The sequence below is a fragment of the Arachis hypogaea genome, chromosome 3 (genome assembly GCF_003086295.3).
Source record: "Arachis hypogaea cultivar Tifrunner chromosome 3, arahy.Tifrunner.gnm2.J5K5, whole genome shotgun sequence".
In the NCBI taxonomy this organism is placed as follows: Eukaryota; Viridiplantae; Streptophyta; class Magnoliopsida; order Fabales; family Fabaceae; genus Arachis; species Arachis hypogaea.
Genome location: NC_092038.1, coordinates 112,998,970 through 113,006,722, shown reverse-complemented (window position 1 = coordinate 113,006,722; position 7,753 = coordinate 112,998,970).

The window sequence follows — 7,753 nt, the reverse complement described above, 5'->3', positions numbered from 1 at the left end:
TTTGAATCAGAAGGATGTCACTGTCATCTGGAATTAGAATCCGGATAATATTATGAATTCTCTGATCTTTTATATTTCAGTTTAATCCTTGAACACAGCAGAATTTACTTTGATTTATTTTTCTTTGGTGCTTTGCACCTTTGAGCCTAGCCGTGACTTTAAATGTTTTGTCTCAAGGTTTACTTGACACAGAAACACCACAAGCACTTAACTGGGGAACTCTCTTTGAGTTCTGATTTTTCTTTTAATTACTCCCAAACAGTGGTGCTCAAAGCCTTTGGCATACTCTGTTAAACGCATTTGGTCTCGACTCTAAGTGTTCTGTCTCAAGGATTACTTGACACAATCACACCACAAGCATATGACTAGGGAAACAACTCTTTGAGCTTATAATCATGTCTGACCTCCCTAGTCATTGATGCTCAGGGCCTTGGACGTTGCTGTTATTATTATTTATTTATTTATTTATTATTATTTTTTTGTTTCTTTTGCTGTTTCTTTTGCTTCAAGGATTAAATTTTTTTATTTTTTTCAGAGAAGTCATAATAATTCTCTAAATTCCTATTCCTTATACATCAACATCTCTTGATTCAAATTCAAATGTGCACTGTTTATATCATGCACTCAAAAATTACAGAAAATACCACCACATTTAAGTAAATAAGACTATTCTTAGAATTAACTCAATTTCTCATGCAATACATCACTTCTTTTTCTTTTCTTTTTAGATTCAAGTTCAGTGAGTGGTACATGAAACATCTTTTCAGAATTAAAACAATTAAAAGAAAACTAATCCTAGGATTCTAACTAATAAAAGATCATGCAACAGACAAAGTAAAATAGCAAAAAACCGGAACATAACATAGAAAAAGAAAGGAGGAATAAAAATGAAAGGAACTCAACCACCTTAGTTATCCTAGCTGTCGCTTTATTCTTCAGGTTGTGCTCCTCAATGAAGATGATTCGCCTCCCTTTTGTGCCAGAAAACCAATAAGCGCAGCGTCAACACCAAACATAAAGGTTTGCTTGTCCTCAAGCAAATAAGAACTGAAAATAGAAGAGATAAACAATATGAGGATAGAAAAATAAAAGGATAAAAGAATAAGAGAGAATTAGGATTGGGAGAGAGAGAGAAAGAAAACTGGGCAGCGCCAGCGACGCGGACGCGTGCAGCACGCGTACGCGTGGGTCGCGAATGTTCTTAATGACGCGTTAGCGTCAGGCACACGTCCGCGTGTCCTGGGTTTCGTGCGATTCGCGCGAAGCCAGCCGTGCGCCTACGCGACTTTCTGTTCGCATGGCTTGGGAACCAAAATTTCATACGACGCGTTCGCGTCACGCACGCGCACGCGTGGATGGCCAAATGTGCAATTGACACGGGCGCGTCTAGGACGCGTCCGCGTGACCAAATTTGTGCTTCTAGCACACTTCCTGCCCCAAGCCAGCACAACTCTCTGCCCAAACACTCTTTTACGTCGAATTTATAGGTCACGCGTCCGCGTCAGTGACGTGTCCGCGTGAATGGCGAAAATCACAAACGACACGAACGCGTGGGGTACGCGAACGCGTGGGATCGTTTATGCAAAAGGCTCCATTCTGGCGCCACTCCTGCGTAACTCTCTGTTAAATTTATTTTTCACACACATCCATCTGACGTGTACGCGTCAGCGATGCTTGCGCGTCGTGTGCTCTTTCTTCTCTTTTTTTTTATATCCGGTTCCTGTTCTAAAATAGCTGCATGATCAAAAAATTAGTAAAAACTCAATGGAATCAAATAAGTAAGAAAACTACTACTACGAAAAACAACTAAGAATGAAAAGAAACGATCATACCACGGTAGGTTGTCTCCCACCAAGAACTTTTAGTTAAAGTCCTTAAGTTGGACATGTGGTGAGCTCCTTGTCATGGTGGCTTATGCTTGTACTGATCCAAGAATCCCCACCAATGTTTGTAATTCCAATGGCTACCGGGATCCCAAACTAGGCGCATAACGCCTTTTAGCAAGTTAAAGCAAGTGACAGGGCTCCAAGATTGTTGATTTTGGGAATGAATGCCAGGGTCCCATACCTTGCTTTTACACTCGTCTTCTTGTGTATCACCATTGTTCTCACTAGATGGCAAGCAATCTAAATTCTCACAGAGACATCCAAACAACCTTCTAGATCCTTTCAAGTGAGCTCTACACCAATCCTGGCACTTCAATTTGGAGCATGCAACCATACTAAACCTTGCTTGACAACTCTTACCACTAACCATCTTCCTCTTACTCTTAATGCCACAAAGAGCTCTAAGTTGACCATCCATCTCTAGTAGCCCATATTCAAGTGGGAAGGTAAGGATTAAGGATAGGAATTTTACCCACTTGAATGTTGTATTGGATGGTGATGGCTTTGGAAGAGGTCTTGCAAGCTTCACTTCCTTGTGTTCTTCCTTGAATTCTTCTACCTCTTTGCAAGCTTCCTCAATTTCAACCTCTTCCTCTTGGTAGCTTTCTTCTAATGCAATCTCTTCTTCATTACTTACCAAGAGTATTGGAGGTTGTGCATCTTCCTCTTCTTCTAATTGCTTGCTTGTTTGGCTCATTTGCACTTCCAAGTTTCTTATTGAGGCTATGGTTTCCTGCATAAAACTTGCTAAGATTGCTTCCAAATCATTGTTCTGTTGAGGCTGAGCAGACTGAAACTGGTGGTTATTAGAAGTATTCTATTGAAAAACACCCTGAGAACTATGATTAAAATTTTGTGGTCTCTGAGGTTGCTCTCCCCACTCAAAATTTGGGTGTTGGGTGTTGATAGTTGGGACTTGCATGCCACTCATCTGTTGAGTAAGTAGACTTAATTGCTGAGTCATAAGCTTGTTTTGGGCAAGAATAGCATTAAGAGTTTCTGCTTCCATAACACTCTCCTTCTGAGAAGTTTCAATATCTGATGGTGGCTCTTGACATGGGTAGAAAGATGATGGTTTTTGGTAGTTGGAACATGGAGCACTGAAGTTTCTTTGGTTTTGGCTTTGCCAACCAAAATTTTGATAGTTCCTCCATCCACCATAGTATGAATCACTACTTGAATGTAAGTAGTAACCCATGTGATCTCTTTCCATTATTTTTCCTTAGCACAAAACACAAAAAAGGATTAAACGCACCATGTGGTAAACAGGAAAGCAAAGAAGACAAAACAGAAATTTTTTTTAGAGAAAAATTACTTCGGGGACACCAAACATAATTTCAGAAATTAAGAAAAATATTGGTGCTATTTATTTATTTAAATTTTTTTTTTGAAATTTTATTAAATATTTTTTTAATTTATTTTTTTGAAAAAATAATAAAACAATATTTAAATAAAAATTAAAACTAAAACGCCTAATCTAAGCAATCAAACAACTAATAGTTGTTAATCACTATCAATCCCCGGCAACGGCGCCAAAAACTTGGTGCGGAATTTATAACCCACACTTACTAACCGGCAAGTGCACCGGGTCATACCAAGTAATACCTTACGTGAGTAAGGGTCGATCCCACGAGGATTGATGGATTAAGCAACAATAGTATTTGATAGGCTTAGTTAGGCAAGCAGAAAAGGGTTTTGAGATATTCAAAAGGCTTAAATTCGAACTCAGAATATAAAAAGGATAGACAAATAAATAAATTGGGAATAAAATATGGAGAAAATAGTTAAGGCTTCAGAGTTATCTATTTTTCCGGATTTACTTTTCTTACTAACTATTTTAATTATGTAGGATTTAATTTATGGCAAACTATATGTGACTAGACCCTAATTCCTTAGACCTTCCTAGTCTCCTCTAAAATTCATTAATTACCAATTCCTTGGTCAATTAATTCCAATTAAAGGGTACATGATCAAATTCCAGTTTGCATGCCACAAAAACTCTAATTACCCAAAGAATAAAAGGATTATATGTCACGTATCCCGTTAAATCCAGATAATTAAAATTTAGGAGAATATGTTTTCAAGCTGTTGTTCAAGTATAGAGCTTTTCCAAGTTATACAAGAACTCAAATAGAAAGAGGGTCATACTTCCGTTCCACCCAAATTCATAAGATAAAGAACGAAAACAGTTCTTAAATATAAATTGGTGGACGAAATTGTGATCATCAATGTTGTATTCTTTGTTGTTGTATGGAATAATTATAATAGCTCTTTACTATGTGTGGTCACAACTCCGTTCAACTAACCAGCAAGTGTACTGGGTCGTCCAAGTAATAAACCTTACGTGAGTAAGGGTCGATCCCACAGAGATTGTTGGTATGAAGCAAGCTATGGTCATCTTGTAAATCTCAGTCAGGCGGATTATAATTGATTATGGATTTTTGAATAATAATAAATAATAAGCAGAAAATAAAGATAAATAACATAGGATAGAAATACTTATGTAAATTAATGGTGGGAATTCCAGATAAGCATATGGAGATACTGTGCCCTTTCTTTTTCTACTTTCCTACTTCTTCCTTCAATCCTTCTTACTCCTTTCCATGGCAAGCTGTATGTAGGGCATCACCGTTGTCAATGGCTACATCCCATCCTCTCAGTGAAAAAGGTCCAAATGCTCTGTCACAGCACGGCTAATCATCTGTCGGTTCTCAATCAGGTTGGAATAGAATCCCTTGATTCTTTTGCATCTGTCACTAACGCCCAGCCTTTAGGAGTTTGAATCTCGTCACAGTCATTCAATCCCGAAATCCTACTCGGAATACCACAGACAAGGTTAGACTTTCCAGATTCCCATGAATGCCGCCATCAATCTAGCTTATACCACGAAGATTCTGTTTAAGGAATCCAAGAGATATGCGCCTGACCTAAGGTAGAACGGAAGTGGTTGTCAGTCACGCGTGTTCATAGGTGAGAATGATGATGAGTGTCACGGATCATCACATTCATCAAGTTGAAGTGCAACGAATATCTTAGAATAGGAATAAAGAGAATTGAATAGAAACAGTATTAATTGTATTAAAACTTGAGGTACAGCAGAGCTCCACACCCTTAATCTATGGTGTGTAGAAACTCCACCGTTGAAAATACATAAGTGAAAGGTTCAGGCATGGCCGAATGGCCAGCCCCTAAAACGTGATCAATAGTCTCCTAGGATGAAGAATAAAACAAAACTGAGATCAAAGATGTCTAATACAATAGTAAATTATCCTATTTATACTAGACTAGCTACTAGGGTTTATATGAGTAAGTAATTAATGCATAAATCCACTTTCGGGGCCCACTTGGTGTATGTTTGGGCTGAGCTTGATCTATCCACGAGCTGAGGCTTCTCTTGGAGTTGAACGCCAACTTGTAACGTGTTTTGGGCGTTCAACTCCGGGTCGTGACGTGTTTCTGGCGTTTTACTCTAGACAGCAGCATGGAACTGGCGTTGAGCGCCAGTTTACGTCGTCAATTCCCGAATAAAATATAGACTATTATATATTGCTGGAAAGCTCTGGATGTCTACTTTCCAACACTGTTGAGAGCGCGCCATTTAAAGTTCTGTAGCTCCAGAAAATCCATTTCGCGTGCAGGGAGGTCAGATTCTAACAGCATCAGCAGTCCTTTGTCAGCCTCCTATCAGAATTTTGCTCAAGTCCCTCAATTTTAGCCAGAAATTACCTAAAATCACAGAAAAGCACACAAACTCATAGTAAAGTCCAGAAATGTGAATTTAACATAAAAACTAATGAAAACATCCCTAAAAGTAGCTTGAACTTACTAAAAACTACCTAAAAACAATGCCAAAAAGCGTATAAATTATCCGCTCATCACAACACCAAACTTAAATTGTTGCTTGTCCCCAAGAAACTGAAAATCAAATAGGATAAAAAGAAGAGAATATACTATAAATTCCAGAATATCAATGAATATTAATTATAATTAGAAGAGCGAGACTTGTAGCTTTTTGCTTCTGAACAGTTTTGGCATCTCACTTTTTCCTTTGAAGTTTAGAATGATTGGCTTCTCTAGGAACTTAGAATTTCAGATAGTGTTATTGAATTTCCTAGTTAATTATGTTGATTCTTGAACACAGCTACTTATGAGTCTTGGCCGTGGCCCTAAGCACCTTGTTTTCCAGTATTACCACCGGATACATAAATGCCACAGACACATGACTGGGTGAACCTTTTCAGATTGTGACTCAGCTTTGCTAGAGTCCTCAGTTAGAGGTGTCCAGATCTCTTAAGCACACTCTTTTTGCTTTGGATCATGACTTTAACCACTCAGTCTCAAGCTTTTCACTTGGACCTGCATGCCACAAGCACATGGTTAGGGACAGCTTTGATTTAGCTGCTTAAGCCTGGATTTTATTTCCTTGGGCCCTTCTATCCATTGATGCTCAAAGCCTTGGATCCTTGTTACCCTTGCCTTTTGGTTTTAAGGGCTGTTGGCTTTTTCTGCTTGTTTTTTTTTTCGCCATTTTCTTCTTTTTTTTTTTCGCAAGCTTCTTCTTTTTCACTGCTTTTTCTTGCTTCAAGAATCAATTTCATGATTTTTCAGATTATCAATAACATTCTCTTTGTTCATCATTCTTTCAAGAGCCAACAGTTTTAACATTCATAAACAACAAGATCAAAAATATGCACTATTTAAGCATTCATTCAGAAAACAAAAAGTATTGTCACCACATCAATATAATTAAATTAAATTCAAGGATAAATTTGAAACTCATGTACTTCTTGTTCTTTTGAATTAAAATATTTTTCATTTAAGAGTGGTAAAGGATTTAATGGAATTATTCATAACTTTAAGACATAGTTACTAACTACTAATGATCATGAAGTAGAGACACAAAACATAGATGAACATATAATATAAAAACCGAAAAGCAGAGAGAAATAAGAACAAGGAATGAATCCACCTTAGTGGCGTCTTCTTCTTGAAGGACCAACAATGTCCTTAAGCTCTTCTATGTCCCTTCCTTGCCTTTGTTGCTCCTCCCTCATTGCTCTTTGATCTTCTCTTATTTCATGGAGAATGATCTTCTCTTATTTCATGGAGAATGATGGAGTGCTCATGATGTTCCACCCTTAATTGTTCCACATTGTAGCTCAAATCTTCTAGGGAAGTGTTGAGTTGTTCCCAATAGTTGTTGGGAGGAAAGTGCATCCCTTGAGGCATCTCAGGAATTTCTTGATGATGAGCTTCCTCATGCATCTTTTGAGATCCGTGGAGGGTCTCTCTTGCTTGCTCCATCCTCTTCTTGGTGATGGGCTTATCCTCTTCAATGAGGATGTCTCCTTCTATGATAACTCCAGCTGAGTAACATAGATGGAAAATAAGGTAAGGAAAAGCTAGCCTTGCCATGGTGGAGGACTTATCGGCTATTTTGTAGATTTCATGGGAGATGACTTCATGAACTTCTACTTCCTCTCCAATAATGATGCTATGAATCATGATGGCCCGATCCACAGTAACTTCAGATCGGTTGCTAGTGGGGATGATGGAGCATTGAATGAACTCTAACCACCCTCTAGCTACAGGCTTGAGGTCCAGTCTTCTCAGTTGAACTGGCTTGCCTTTGGAGTCTCTTTTCCATTGAGCTCCTTCCACACATATGTCCATAAGGACTTGGTCCAACCTTTGATTAAAGTTGACCCTTCTAGTATAGGAGCGTTCATCTCCTTGCATCATGGGCAAGTGGAATGCCAACCTCACATTTTCTGGACTAAAATCTAAGTATTTCCCCCGAACCATTGTGAGATAATTCTTTGGACTCGGATTCACACTTTGATCATGGTTCCTAGTGATCCATGCAT